The sequence below is a fragment of the Schistocerca gregaria genome, chromosome 3 (assembly GCF_023897955.1).
Source record: "Schistocerca gregaria isolate iqSchGreg1 chromosome 3, iqSchGreg1.2, whole genome shotgun sequence".
Classification (NCBI taxonomy): domain Eukaryota; kingdom Metazoa; phylum Arthropoda; class Insecta; order Orthoptera; family Acrididae; genus Schistocerca; species Schistocerca gregaria.
The window spans coordinates 21,000,787-21,014,687 of record NC_064922.1 but is presented as its reverse complement, the minus strand read 5'-3'; the positions used below and the strand labels follow the sequence as shown (position 1 = coordinate 21,014,687).

Genomic DNA, 13,901 nt, shown 5'->3' with positions numbered 1-13,901 from the left:
GTTAAGCCGTGATACCTAAGACAGATCTGCACTCGATGACACCACGATAACAGCCGGTCCCCACACTTACATCTTGCTCTCCTTATGACAGTATACATCATATCAGTCTGTGACGCTGGTTTTGCAACTTCTTGCGTGCGTTTATGTTCGCTGCGACCAACACTTACCATGCACTGACCACAAAACATGGAGGAGCCGGGGCTTGAAACCGAGACCGTTCACACGCTAAGCGAACGATCTGCCAACTGAGCTACAGCTACACACACGACCAAGCCTGGCTATTCTCCATTCTTTGCGACTCTGATGTGCACGGACACGATGGTTGGTTGGTTTGTAGCGGCGAAGGTACCAGAATACAAAGGCGCGGACACGTTCATATACACAAGAGTTCCAAGTAGTTTCGATGCTCTGGTATTACGAATGCAAATTCCGTCTGTTTTGAACGTCTTAAATTGAAAGGGCGGTCACAAATTGGTCCATTTCACTCCTTGTCCACAATCACACAGCACCTGAGGTAACAAGCACATCTCAAGCCCCATTGTGCTCTCCATTGTTCATGCCAACTCAGTGCCTCGCTCTTTGCTACTGTGTCAAACTCTTGTCGTCCAACTGCAAAACACTGGGACACAACAAGTTTCCGCTTCCCCTTTGCACTGATCGTACTACGAAACGCTCCCCAAACTTGGCAATCACCCATGCAGATGACTTTTCCGACTTTACACGACGCTCACGCAACGCTCACGCTAGTGACAGCCTTATTTATAGTTCGACGTCGCGCCAAAGCGAATGAGCACATTTCGCCTACGGCTTAGGCCGCTCTTCTAGTGTGGCTGCCCTGTGTCTGCAGGCAGCGAGGGGCTGCAAGCTTCCTGTGTTCGCACCTATATCACCTGTGCTTTCGTTGTCAGAGACAGACTATCGCAAAACATACAACTCACTCCATGAATTGATTGCTACGGCATCTGTTATCAGCAGTCACAACCAGCAACACCAGTAGCAGCCGACTGCACGCAAAGAATGGGAACGTGCAGTGGGATTTACGTGAAATCGGCGCAATTGTGGATGCTAATCGTTCGCTTGTATCTGCCTACACACCTCTGCCGGTTGGGAATTATTCCACTTGCATCGCAAGGTGCGCATGTAGGTGTGTTAAAAATTCTGGAGGCGCTGGGTATCGATCCCAGTACCTCTCGCACGCAAAGCGAGCGCTCTACCATCTGAGCTACGCCCACCCCCCCGATAACTAGTAGTGCTACATACAGTCATATCAACGTCACAGACCCTTGCACTCCCATTATTCCGCAGACAAACACTACTCTCTATGTATCAGTGAGGGTGTCTTTCAGGTTTCGTGCATTCTGTATCGAATCGTAGTTGGCCACAATGAAAGTGGCACGCATAACGTCGAAAATAGAGTTCAGACACCGCTCTGAGTAAGACGAACGTGTTGTCCACCTCTAGACTTCAATGACGTTAAGCCGTGATACCTAAGACAGATCTGCACTCGATGACACCACGATAACAGCCGGTCCCCACACTTACATCTTGCTCTCCTTATGACAGTATACATCATATCAGTCTGTGACGCTGGTTTTACAACTCCTTGCGTGCGTATATGTTCGCTGCGACCAACACTTACCATGCACTGACCACAAAACATGGAGGAGCCGGGGCTTGAAACCCAGACCGTTCACACGCTAAGCGAACGATCTGCCAACTGAGCTACTGCTACACACACGACCAAGCCTGGCTATTCTCCATTCTTTGCGACTCTGATGTGCACGGACACGATGGTTGGTTGGTTTGTAGCGGCGAAGGTACCAGAATACAAAGGCGCGGACACGTTCATATACACAAGAGTTCCAAGTAGTTTCGATGCTCTGGTATTACGAATGCAAATTCCGTCTGTTTTGAACGTCTTAAATTGAAAGGGCGGTCACAAATTGGTCCATTTCACTCCTTGTCCACAATCACACAGCACCTGAGGTAACAAGCACATCTCAAGCCCCATTGTGCTCTCCATTGTTCATGCCAACTCAGTGCCTCGCTCTTTGCTACTGTGTCAAACTCTTGTCGTCCAACTGCAAAACACTGGGACACAACAAGTTTCCGCTTCCCCTTTGCACTGATCGTACTACGAAACGCTCCCCAAACTTGGCAATCACCCATGCAGATGACTTTTCCGACTTTACACGACGCTCACGCTAGTGACAGCCTTATTTATAGTTCGACGTCGCGCCAAAGCGAATGAGCACATTTCGCCTACGGCTTAGGCCGCTCTTCTAGTGTGGCTGCCCTGTGTCTGCAGGCAGCGAGGGGCTGCAAGCTTCCTGTGTTCGCACCTATATCACCTGTGCTTTCGTTGTCAGAGACAGACTATCGCAAAACATACAACTCACTCCATGAATTGATTGCTACGGCATCTGTTATCAGCAGTCACAACCAGCAACACCAGTAGCAGCCGACTGCACGCAAAGAATGGGAACGTGCAGTGGGATTTACGTGAAATCGGCGCAATTGTGGATGCTAATCGTTCGCTTGTATCTGCCTACACACCTCTGCCGGTTGGGAATTATTCCACTTGCATCGCAAGGTGCGCATGTAGGTGTGTTAAAAATTCTGGAGGCGCTGGGTATCGATCCCAGTACCTCTCGCACGCTAAGCGAGCGCTCTACCATCTGAGCTACGCCCACCCCCCCCCCGATAGCTAGTAGTGCTACATACAGTCATATCAACGTCACAGACCCTTGCACTCCCATTATTCCGCAGACAAACACTACTCTCTATGTATCAGTGAGGGTGTCTTTCAGGTTTCGTGCATTCTGTATCGAATCGTAGTTGGCCACAATGAAAGTGGCACGCATAACGTCGAAAATAGAGTTCAGACACCGCTCTGAGTAAGACGAACGTGTTGTCCACCTCTAGACTTCAATGACGTTAAGCCGTGATACCTAAGACAGATCTGCACTCGATGACACCACGATAACAGCCGGTCCCCACACTTACATCTTGCTCTCCTTATGACAGTATACATCATATCAGTCTGTGACGCTGGTTTTGCAACTTCTTGCGTGCGTTTATGTTCGCTGCGACCAACACTTACCATGCACTGACCACAAAACATGGAGGAGCCGGGGCTTGAAACCGAGACCGTTCACACGCTAAGCGAACGATCTGCCAACTGAGCTACAGCTACACACACGACCAAGCCTGGCTATTCTCCATTCTTTGCGACTCTGATGTGCACGGACACGATGGTTGGTTGGTTTGTAGCGGCGAAGGTACCAGAATACAAAGGCGCGGACACGTTCATATACACAAGAGTTCCAAGTAGTTTCGATGCTCTGGTATTACGAATGCAAATTCCGTCTGTTTTGAACGTCTTAAATTGAAAGGGCGGTCACAAATTGGTCCATTTCACTCCTTGTCCACAATCACACAGCACCTGAGGTAACAAGCACATCTCAAGCCCCATTGTGCTCTCCATTGTTCATGCCAACTCAGTGCCTCGCTCTTTGCTACTGTGTCAAACTCTTGTCGTCCAACTGCAAAACACTGGGACACAACAAGTTTCCGCTTCCCCTTTGCACTGATCGTACTACGAAACGCTCCCCAAACTTGGCAATCACCCATGCAGATGACTTTTCCGACTTTACACGACGCTCACGCAACGCTCACGCTAGTGACAGCCTTATTTATAGTTCGACGTCGCGCCAAAGCGAATGAGCACATTTCGCCTACGGCTTAGGCCGCTCTTCTAGTGTGGCTGCCCTGTGTCTGCAGGCAGCGAGGGGCTGCAAGCTTCCTGTGTTCGCACCTATATCACCTGTGCTTTCGTTGTCAGAGACAGACTATCGCAAAACATACAACTCACTCCATGAATTGATTGCTACGGCATCTGTTATCAGCAGTCACAACCAGCAACACCAGTAGCAGCCGACTGCACGCAAAGAATGGGAACGTGCAGTGGGATTTACGTGAAATCGGCGCAATTGTGGATGCTAATCGTTCGCTTGTATCTGCCTACACACCTCTGCCGGTTGGGAATTATTCCACTTGCATCGCAAGGTGCGCATGTAGGTGTGTTAAAAATTCTGGAGGCGCTGGGTATCGATCCCAGTACCTCTCGCACGCTAAGCGAGCGCTCTACCATCTGAGCTACGCCCACCCCCCCCCCGATAGCTAGTAGTGCTACATACAGTCATATCAACGTCACAGACCCTTGCACTCCCATTATTCCGCAGACAAACACTACTCTCTATGTATCAGTGAGGGTGTCTTTCAGGTTTCGTGCATTCTGTATCGAATCGTAGTTGGCCACAATGAAAGTGGCACGCATAACGTCGAAAATAGAGTTCAGACACCGCTCTGAGTAAGACGAACGTGTTGTCCACCTCTAGACTTCAATGACGTTAAGCCGTGATACCTAAGACAGATCTGCACTCGATGACACCACGATAACAGCCGGTCCCCACACTTACATCTTGCTCTCCTTATGACAGTATACATCATATCAGTCTGTGACGCTGGTTTTACAACTCCTTGCGTGCGTATATGTTCGCTGCGACCAACACTTACCATGCACTGACCACAAAACATGGAGGAGCCGGGGCTTGAAACCCAGACCGTTCACACGCTAAGCGAACGATCTGCCAACTGAGCTACTGCTACACACACGACCAAGCCTGGCTATTCTCCATTCTTTGCGACTCTGATGTGCACGGACACGATGGTTGGTTGGTTTGTAGCGGCGAAGGTACCAGAATACAAAGGCGCGGACACGTTCATATACACAAGAGTTCCAAGTAGTTTCGATGCTCTGGTATTACGAATGCAAATTCCGTCTGTTTTGAACGTCTTAAATTGAAAGGGCGGTCACAAATTGGTCCATTTCACTCCTTGTCCACAATCACACAGCACCTGAGGTAACAAGCACATCTCAAGCCCCATTGTGCTCTCCATTGTTCATGCCAACTCAGTGCCTCGCTCTTTGCTACTGTGTCAAACTCTTGTCGTCCAACTGCAAAACACTGGGACACAACAAGTTTCCGCTTCCCCTTTGCACTGATCGTACTACGAAACGCTCCCCAAACTTGGCAATCACCCATGCAGATGACTTTTCCGACTTTACACGACGCTCACGCTAGTGACAGCCTTATTTATAGTTCGACGTCGCGCCAAAGCGAATGAGCACATTTCGCCTACGGCTTAGGCCGCTCTTCTAGTGTGGCTGCCCTGTGTCTGCAGGCAGCGAGGGGCTGCAAGCTTCCTGTGTTCGCACCTATATCACCTGTGCTTTCGTTGTCAGAGACAGACTATCGCAAAACATACAACTCACTCCATGAATTGATTGCTACGGCATCTGTTATCAGCAGTCACAACCAGCAACACCAGTAGCAGCCGACTGCACGCAAAGAATGGGAACGTGCAGTGGGATTTACGTGAAATCGGCGCAATTGTGGATGCTAATCGTTCGCTTGTATCTGCCTACACACCTCTGCCGGTTGGGAATTATTCCACTTGCATCGCAAGGTGCGCATGTAGGTGTGTTAAAAATTCTGGAGGCGCTGGGTATCGATCCCAGTACCTCTCGCACGCTAAGCGAGCGCTCTACCATCTGAGCTACGCCCACCCCCCCCCCCCCGATAGCTAGTAGTGCTACATACAGTCATATCAACGTCACAGACCCTTGCACTCCCATTATTCCGCAGACAAACACTACTCTCTATGTATCAGTGAGGGTGTCTTTCAGGTTTCGTGCATTCTGTATCGAATCGTAGTTGGCCACAATGAAAGTGGCACGCATAACGTCGAAAATAGAGTTCAGACACCGCTCTGAGTAAGACGAACGTGTTGTCCACCTCTAGACTTCAATGACGTTAAGCCGTGATACCTAAGACAGATCTGCACTCGATGACACCACGATAACAGCCGGTCCCCACACTTACATCTTGCTCTCCTTATGACAGTATACATCATATCAGTCTGTGACGCTGGTTTTGCAACTTCTTGCGTGCGTTTATGTTCGCTGCGACCAACACTTACCATGCACTGACCACAAAACATGGAGGAGCCGGGGCTTGAAACCGAGACCGTTCACACGCTAAGCGAACGATCTGCCAACTGAGCTACAGCTACACACACGACCAAGCCTGGCTATTCTCCATTCTTTGCGACTCTGATGTGCACGGACACGATGGTTGGTTGGTTTGTAGCGGCGAAGGTACCAGAATACAAAGGCGCGGACACGTTCATATACACAAGAGTTCCAAGTAGTTTCGATGCTCTGGTATTACGAATGCAAATTCCGTCTGTTTTGAACGTCTTAAATTGAAAGGGCGGTCACAAATTGGTCCATTTCACTCCTTGTCCACAATCACACAGCACCTGAGGTAACAAGCACATCTCAAGCCCCATTGTGCTCTCCATTGTTCATGCCAACTCAGTGCCTCGCTCTTTGCTACTGTGTCAAACTCTTGTCGTCCAACTGCAAAACACTGGGACACAACAAGTTTCCGCTTCCCCTTTGCACTGATCGTACTACGAAACGCTCCCCAAACTTGGCAATCACCCATGCAGATGACTTTTCCGACTTTACACGACGCTCACGCAACGCTCACGCTAGTGACAGCCTTATTTATAGTTCGACGTCGCGCCAAAGCGAATGAGCACATTTCGCCTACGGCTTAGGCCGCTCTTCTAGTGTGGCTGCCCTGTGTCTGCAGGCAGCGAGGGGCTGCAAGCTTCCTGTGTTCGCACCTATATCACCTGTGCTTTCGTTGTCAGAGACAGACTATCGCAAAACATACAACTCACTCCATGAATTGATTGCTACGGCATCTGTTATCAGCAGTCACAACCAGCAACACCAGTAGCAGCCGACTGCACGCAAAGAATGGGAACGTGCAGTGGGATTTACGTGAAATCGGCGCAATTGTGGATGCTAATCGTTCGCTTGTATCTGCCTACACACCTCTGCCGGTTGGGAATTATTCCACTTGCATCGCAAGGTGCGCATGTAGGTGTGTTAAAAATTCTGGAGGCGCTGGGTATCGATCCCAGTACCTCTCGCACGCTAAGCGAGCGCTCTACCATCTGAGCTACGCCCACCCCCCCGATAACTAGTAGTGCTACATACAGTCATATCAACGTCACAGACCCTTGCACTCCCATTATTCCGCAGACAAACACTACTCTCTATGTATCAGTGAGGGTGTCTTTCAGGTTTCGTGCATTCTGTATCGAATCGTAGTTGGCCACAATGAAAGTGGCACGCATAACGTCGAAAATAGAGTTCAGACACCGCTCTGAGTAAGACGAACGTGTTGTCCACCTCTAGACTTCAATGACGTTAAGCCGTGATACCTAAGACAGATCTGCACTCGATGACACCACGATAACAGCCGGTCCCCACACTTACATCTTGCTCTCCTTATGACAGTATACATCATATCAGTCTGTGACGCTGGTTTTACAACTCCTTGCGTGCGTTTATGTTCGCTGCGACCAACACTTACCATGCACTGACCACAAAACATGGAGGAGCCGGGGCTTGAAACCCAGACCGTTCACACGCTAAGCGAACGATCTGCCAACTGAGCTACAGCTACACACACGACCAAGCCTGGCTATTCTCCATTCTTTGCGACTCTGATGTGCACGGACACGATGGTTGGTTGGTTTGTAGCGGCGAAGGTACCAGAATACAAAGGCGCGGACACGTTCATATACACAAGAGTTCCAAGTAGTTTCGATGCTCTGGTATTACGAATGCAAATTCCGTCTGTTTTGAACGTCTTAAATTGAAAGGGCGGTCACAAATTGGTCCATTTCACTCCTTGTCCACAATCACACAGCACCTGAGGTAACAAGCACATCTCAAGCCCCATTGTGCTCTCCATTGTTCATGCCAACTCAGTGCCTCGCTCTTTGCTACTGTGTCAAACTCTTGTCGTCCAACTGCAAAACACTGGGACACAACAAGTTTCCGCTTCCCCTTTGCACTGATCGTACTACGAAACGCTCCCCAAACTTGGCAATCACCCATGCAGATGACTTTTCCGACTTTACACGACGCTCACGCAACGCTCACGCTAGTGACAGCCTTATTTATAGTTCGACGTCGCGCCAAAGCGAATGAGCACATTTCGCCTACGGCTTAGGCCGCTCTTCTAGTGTGGCTGCCCTGTGTCTGCAGGCAGCGAGGGGCTGCAAGCTTCCTGTGTTCGCACCTATATCACCTGTGCTTTCGTTGTCAGAGACAGACTATCGCAAAACATACAACTCACTCCATGAATTGATTGCTACGGCATCTGTTATCAGCAGTCACAACCAGCAACACCAGTAGCAGCCGACTGCACGCAAAGAATGGGAACGTGCAGTGGGATTTACGTGAAATCGGCGCAATTGTGGATGCTAATCGTTCGCTTGTATCTGCCTACACACCTCTGCCGGTTGGGAATTATTCCACTTGCATCGCAAGGTGCGCATGTAGGTGTGTTAAAAATTCTGGAGGCGCTGGGTATCGATCCCAGTACCTCTCGCACGCTAAGCGAGCGCTCTACCATCTGAGCTACGCCCACCCCCCCGATAACTAGTAGTGCTACATACAGTCATATCAACGTCACAGACCCTTGCACTCCCATTATTCCGCAGACAAACACTACTCTCTATGTATCAGTGAGGGTGTCTTTCAGGTTTCGTGCATTCTGTATCGAATCGTAGTTGGCCACAATGAAAGTGGCACGCATAACGTCGAAAATAGAGTTCAGACACCGCTCTGAGTAAGACGAACGTGTTGTCCACCTCTAGACTTCAATGACGTTAAGCCGTGATACCTAAGACAGATCTGCACTCGATGACACCACGATAACAGCCGGTCCCCACACTTACATCTTGCTCTCCTTATGACAGTATACATCATATCAGTCTGTGACGCTGGTTTTACAACTCCTTGCGTGCGTATATGTTCGCTGCGACCAACACTTACCATGCACTGACCACAAAACATGGAGGAGCCGGGGCTTGAAACCCAGACCGTTCACACGCTAAGCGAACGATCTGCCAACTGAGCTACAGCTACACACACGACCAAGCCTGGCTATTCTCCATTCTTTGCGACTCTGATGTGCACGGACACGATGGTTGGTTGGTTTGTAGCGGCGAAGGTACCAGAATACAAAGGCGCGGACACGTTCATATACACAAGAGTTCCAAGTAGTTTCGATGCTCTGGTATTACGAATGCAAATTCCGTCTGTTTTGAACGTCTTAAATTGAAAGGGCGGTCACAAATTGGTCCATTTCACTCCTTGTCCACAATCACACAGCACCTGAGGTAACAAGCACATCTCAAGCCCCATTGTGCTCTCCATTGTTCATGCCAACTCAGTGCCTCGCTCTTTGCTACTGTGTCAAACTCTTGTCGTCCAACTGCAAAACACTGGGACACAACAAGTTTCCGCTTCCCCTTTGCACTGATCGTACTACGAAACGCTCCCCAAACTTGGCAATCACCCATGCAGATGACTTTTCCGACTTTACACGACGCTCACGCAACGCTCACGCTAGTGACAGCCTTATTTATAGTTCGACGTCGCGCCAAAGCGAATGAGCACATTTCGCCTACGGCTTAGGCCGCTCTTCTAGTGTGGCTGCCCTGTGTCTGCAGGCAGCGAGGGGCTGCAAGCTTCCTGTGTTCGCACCTATATCACCTGTGCTTTCGTTGTCAGAGACAGACTATCGCAAAACATACAACTCACTCCATGAATTGATTGCTACGGCATCTGTTATCAGCAGTCACAACCAGCAACACCAGTAGCAGCCGACTGCACGCAAAGAATGGGAACGTGCAGTGGGATTTACGTGAAATCGGCGCAATTGTGGATGCTAATCGTTCGCTTGTATCTGCCTACACACCTCTGCCGGTTGGGAATTATTCCACTTGCATCGCAAGGTGCGCATGTAGGTGTGTTAAAAATTCTGGAGGCGCTGGGTATCGATCCCAGTACCTCTCGCACGCTAAGCGAGCGCTCTACCATCTGAGCTACGCCCACCCCCCCCCCCCCGATAGCTAGTAGTGCTACATACAGTCATATCAACGTCACAGACCCTTGCACTCCCATTATTCCGCAGACAAACACTACTCTCTATGTATCAGTGAGGGTGTCTTTCAGGTTTCGTGCATTCTGTATCGAATCGTAGTTGGCCACAATGAAAGTGGCACGCATAACGTCGAAAATAGAGTTCAGACACCGCTCTGAGTAAGACGAACGTGTTGTCCACCTCTAGACTTCAATGACGTTAAGCCGTGATACCTAAGACAGATCTGCACTCGATGACACCACGATAACAGCCGGTCCCCACACTTACATCTTGCTCTCCTTATGACAGTATACATCATATCAGTCTGTGACGCTGGTTTTGCAACTTCTTGCGTGCGTTTATGTTCGCTGCGACCAACACTTACCATGCACTGACCACAAAACATGGAGGAGCCGGGGCTTGAAACCGAGACCGTTCACACGCTAAGCGAACGATCTGCCAACTGAGCTACAGCTACACACACGACCAAGCCTGGCTATTCTCCATTCTTTGCGACTCTGATGTGCACGGACACGATGGTTGGTTGGTTTGTAGCGGCGAAGGTACCAGAATACAAAGGCGCGGACACGTTCATATACACAAGAGTTCCAAGTAGTTTCGATGCTCTGGTATTACGAATGCAAATTCCGTCTGTTTTGAACGTCTTAAATTGAAAGGGCGGTCACAAATTGGTCCATTTCACTCCTTGTCCACAATCACACAGCACCTGAGGTAACAAGCACATCTCAAGCCCCATTGTGCTCTCCATTGTTCATGCCAACTCAGTGCCTCGCTCTTTGCTACTGTGTCAAACTCTTGTCGTCCAACTGCAAAACACTGGGACACAACAAGTTTCCGCTTCCCCTTTGCACTGATCGTACTACGAAACGCTCCCCAAACTTGGCAATCACCCATGCAGATGACTTTTCCGACTTTACACGACGCTCACGCAACGCTCACGCTAGTGACAGCCTTATTTATAGTTCGACGTCGCGCCAAAGCGAATGAGCACATTTCGCCTACGGCTTAGGCCGCTCTTCTAGTGTGGCTGCCCTGTGTCTGCAGGCAGCGAGGGGCTGCAAGCTTCCTGTGTTCGCACCTATATCACCTGTGCTTTCGTTGTCAGAGACAGACTATCGCAAAACATACAACTCACTCCATGAATTGATTGCTACGGCATCTGTTATCAGCAGTCACAACCAGCAACACCAGTAGCAGCCGACTGCACGCAAAGAATGGGAACGTGCAGTGGGATTTACGTGAAATCGGCGCAATTGTGGATGCTAATCGTTCGCTTGTATCTGCCTACACACCTCTGCCGGTTGGGAATTATTCCACTTGCATCGCAAGGTGCGCATGTAGGTGTGTTAAAAATTCTGGAGGCGCTGGGTATCGATCCCAGTACCTCTCGCACGCTAAGCGAGCGCTCTACCATCTGAGCTACGCCCACCCCCCCGATAACTAGTAGTGCTACATACAGTCATATCAACGTCACAGACCCTTGCACTCCCATTATTCCGCAGACAAACACTACTCTCTATGTATCAGTGAGGGTGTCTTTCAGGTTTCGTGCATTCTGTATCGAATCGTAGTTGGCCACAATGAAAGTGGCACGCATAACGTCGAAAATAGAGTTCAGACACCGCTCTGAGTAAGACGAACGTGTTGTCCACCTCTAGACTTCAATGACGTTAAGCCGTGATACCTAAGACAGATCTGCACTCGATGACACCACGATAACAGCCGGTCCCCACACTTACATCTTGCTCTCCTTATGACAGTATACATCATATCAGTCTGTGACGCTGGTTTTACAACTCCTTGCGTGCGTTTATGTTCGCTGCGACCAACACTTACCATGCACTGACCACAAAACATGGAGGAGCCGGGGCTTGAAACCCAGACCGTTCACACGCTAAGCGAACGATCTGCCAACTGAGCTACAGCTACACACACGACCAAGCCTGGCTATTCTCCATTCTTTGCGACTCTGATGTGCACGGACACGATGGTTGGTTGGTTTGTAGCGGCGAAGGTACCAGAATACAAAGGCGCGGACACGTTCATATACACAAGAGTTCCAAGTAGTTTCGATGCTCTGGTATTACGAATGCAAATTCCGTCTGTTTTGAACGTCTTAAATTGAAAGGGCGGTCACAAATTGGTCCATTTCACTCCTTGTCCACAATCACACAGCACCTGAGGTAACAAGCACATCTCAAGCCCCATTGTGCTCTCCATTGTTCATGCCAACTCAGTGCCTCGCTCTTTGCTACTGTGTCAAACTCTTGTCGTCCAACTGCAAAACACTGGGACACAACAAGTTTCCGCTTCCCCTTTGCACTGATCGTACTACGAAACGCTCCCCAAACTTGGCAATCACCCATGCAGATGACTTTTCCGACTTTACACGACGCTCACGCAACGCTCACGCTAGTGACAGCCTTATTTATAGTTCGACGTCGCGCCAAAGCGAATGAGCACATTTCGCCTACGGCTTAGGCCGCTCTTCTAGTGTGGCTGCCCTGTGTCTGCAGGCAGCGAGGGGCTGCAAGCTTCCTGTGTTCGCACCTATATCACCTGTGCTTTCGTTGTCAGAGACAGACTATCGCAAAACATACAACTCACTCCATGAATTGATTGCTACGGCATCTGTTATCAGCAGTCACAACCAGCAACACCAGTAGCAGCCGACTGCACGCAAAGAATGGGAACGTGCAGTGGGATTTACGTGAAATCGGCGCAATTGTGGATGCTAATCGTTCGCTTGTATCTGCCTACACACCTCTGCCGGTTGGGAATTATTCCACTTGCATCGCAAGGTGCGCATGTAGGTGTGTTAAAAATTCTGGAGGCGCTGGGTATCGATCCCAGTACCTCTCGCACGCTAAGCGAGCGCTCTACCATCTGAGCTACGCCCACCCCCCCGATAACTAGTAGTGCTACATACAGTCATATCAACGTCACAGACCCTTGCACTCCCATTATTCCGCAGACAAACACTACTCTCTATGTATCAGTGAGGGTGTCTTTCAGGTTTCGTGCATTCTGTATCGAATCGTAGTTGGCCACAATGAAAGTGGCACGCATAACGTCGAAAATAGAGTTCAGACACCGCTCTGAGTAAGACGAACGTGTTGTCCACCTCTAGACTTCAATGACGTTAAGCCGTGATACCTAAGACAGATCTGCACTCGATGACACCACGATAACAGCCGGTCCCCACACTTACATCTTGCTCTCCTTATGACAGTATACATCATATCAGTCTGTGACGCTGGTTTTACAACTCCTTGCGTGCGTATATGTTCGCTGCGACCAACACTTACCATGCACTGACCACAAAACATGGAGGAGCCGGGGCTTGAAACCCAGACCGTTCACACGCTAAGCGAACGATCTGCCAACTGAGCTACAGCTACACACACGACCAAGCCTGGCTATTCTCCATTCTTTGCGACTCTGATGTGCACGGACACGATGGTTGGTTGGTTTGTAGCGGCGAAGGTACCAGAATACAAAGGCGCGGACACGTTCATATACACAAGAGTTCCAAGTAGTTTCGATGCTCTGGTATTACAACACGCGATCTAGTGTGTTTTGAACGTCTTAAATTGAAAGGGCGGTCACAAATTGGTCCATTTCACTCCTTGTCCACAATCACACAGCACCTGAGGTAACAAGCACATCTCAAGCCCCATTGTGCTCTCCATTGTTCATGCCAACTCAGTGCCTCGCTCTTTGCTACTGTGTCAAACTCTTGTCGTCCAACTGCAAAACACTGGGACACAACAAGTTTCCGCTTCCCCTTTGCACTGA

At 49.6% G+C, this 13,901-nt stretch overlaps 9 non-coding genes across 9 annotated transcripts; all 9 read right to left on the bottom strand.

Moving 5' to 3' along the window:
• Window positions 1–1,159: 1,159 nt before the first annotated feature.
• On the bottom strand, window positions 1,160–1,233 carry Trnaa-ugc (transfer RNA alanine (anticodon UGC)). The gene has a single exon. It is a non-coding gene; the product is annotated as a tRNA-Ala (tRNA).
• A 1,387-nt stretch (window positions 1,234–2,620) lies between these two features.
• Window positions 2,621–2,694, bottom strand: Trnaa-agc (transfer RNA alanine (anticodon AGC)). Its single transcript has one exon. It is a non-coding gene; the product is annotated as a tRNA-Ala (tRNA).
• Window positions 2,695–4,095: 1,401 nt separating this feature from the next.
• On the bottom strand, window positions 4,096–4,169 carry Trnaa-agc (transfer RNA alanine (anticodon AGC)). The gene has a single exon. It is a non-coding gene; the product is annotated as a tRNA-Ala (tRNA).
• Window positions 4,170–5,559: 1,390 nt separating this feature from the next.
• Trnaa-agc (transfer RNA alanine (anticodon AGC)) lies at window positions 5,560–5,633 on the bottom strand. Its single transcript has one exon. It is a non-coding gene; the product is annotated as a tRNA-Ala (tRNA).
• A 1,404-nt stretch (window positions 5,634–7,037) lies between these two features.
• Trnaa-agc (transfer RNA alanine (anticodon AGC)) lies at window positions 7,038–7,111 on the bottom strand. Its single transcript has one exon. It is a non-coding gene; the product is annotated as a tRNA-Ala (tRNA).
• Window positions 7,112–8,509: 1,398 nt separating this feature from the next.
• Trnaa-agc (transfer RNA alanine (anticodon AGC)) lies at window positions 8,510–8,583 on the bottom strand. Its single transcript has one exon. It is a non-coding gene; the product is annotated as a tRNA-Ala (tRNA).
• A 1,398-nt stretch (window positions 8,584–9,981) lies between these two features.
• On the bottom strand, window positions 9,982–10,055 carry Trnaa-agc (transfer RNA alanine (anticodon AGC)). Its single transcript has one exon. It is a non-coding gene; the product is annotated as a tRNA-Ala (tRNA).
• A 1,404-nt stretch (window positions 10,056–11,459) lies between these two features.
• Trnaa-agc (transfer RNA alanine (anticodon AGC)) lies at window positions 11,460–11,533 on the bottom strand. Its single transcript has one exon. It is a non-coding gene; the product is annotated as a tRNA-Ala (tRNA).
• Window positions 11,534–12,931: 1,398 nt separating this feature from the next.
• Window positions 12,932–13,005, bottom strand: Trnaa-agc (transfer RNA alanine (anticodon AGC)). The gene has a single exon. It is a non-coding gene; the product is annotated as a tRNA-Ala (tRNA).
• Between the last annotated feature and the right edge of the window lie 896 nt (window positions 13,006–13,901).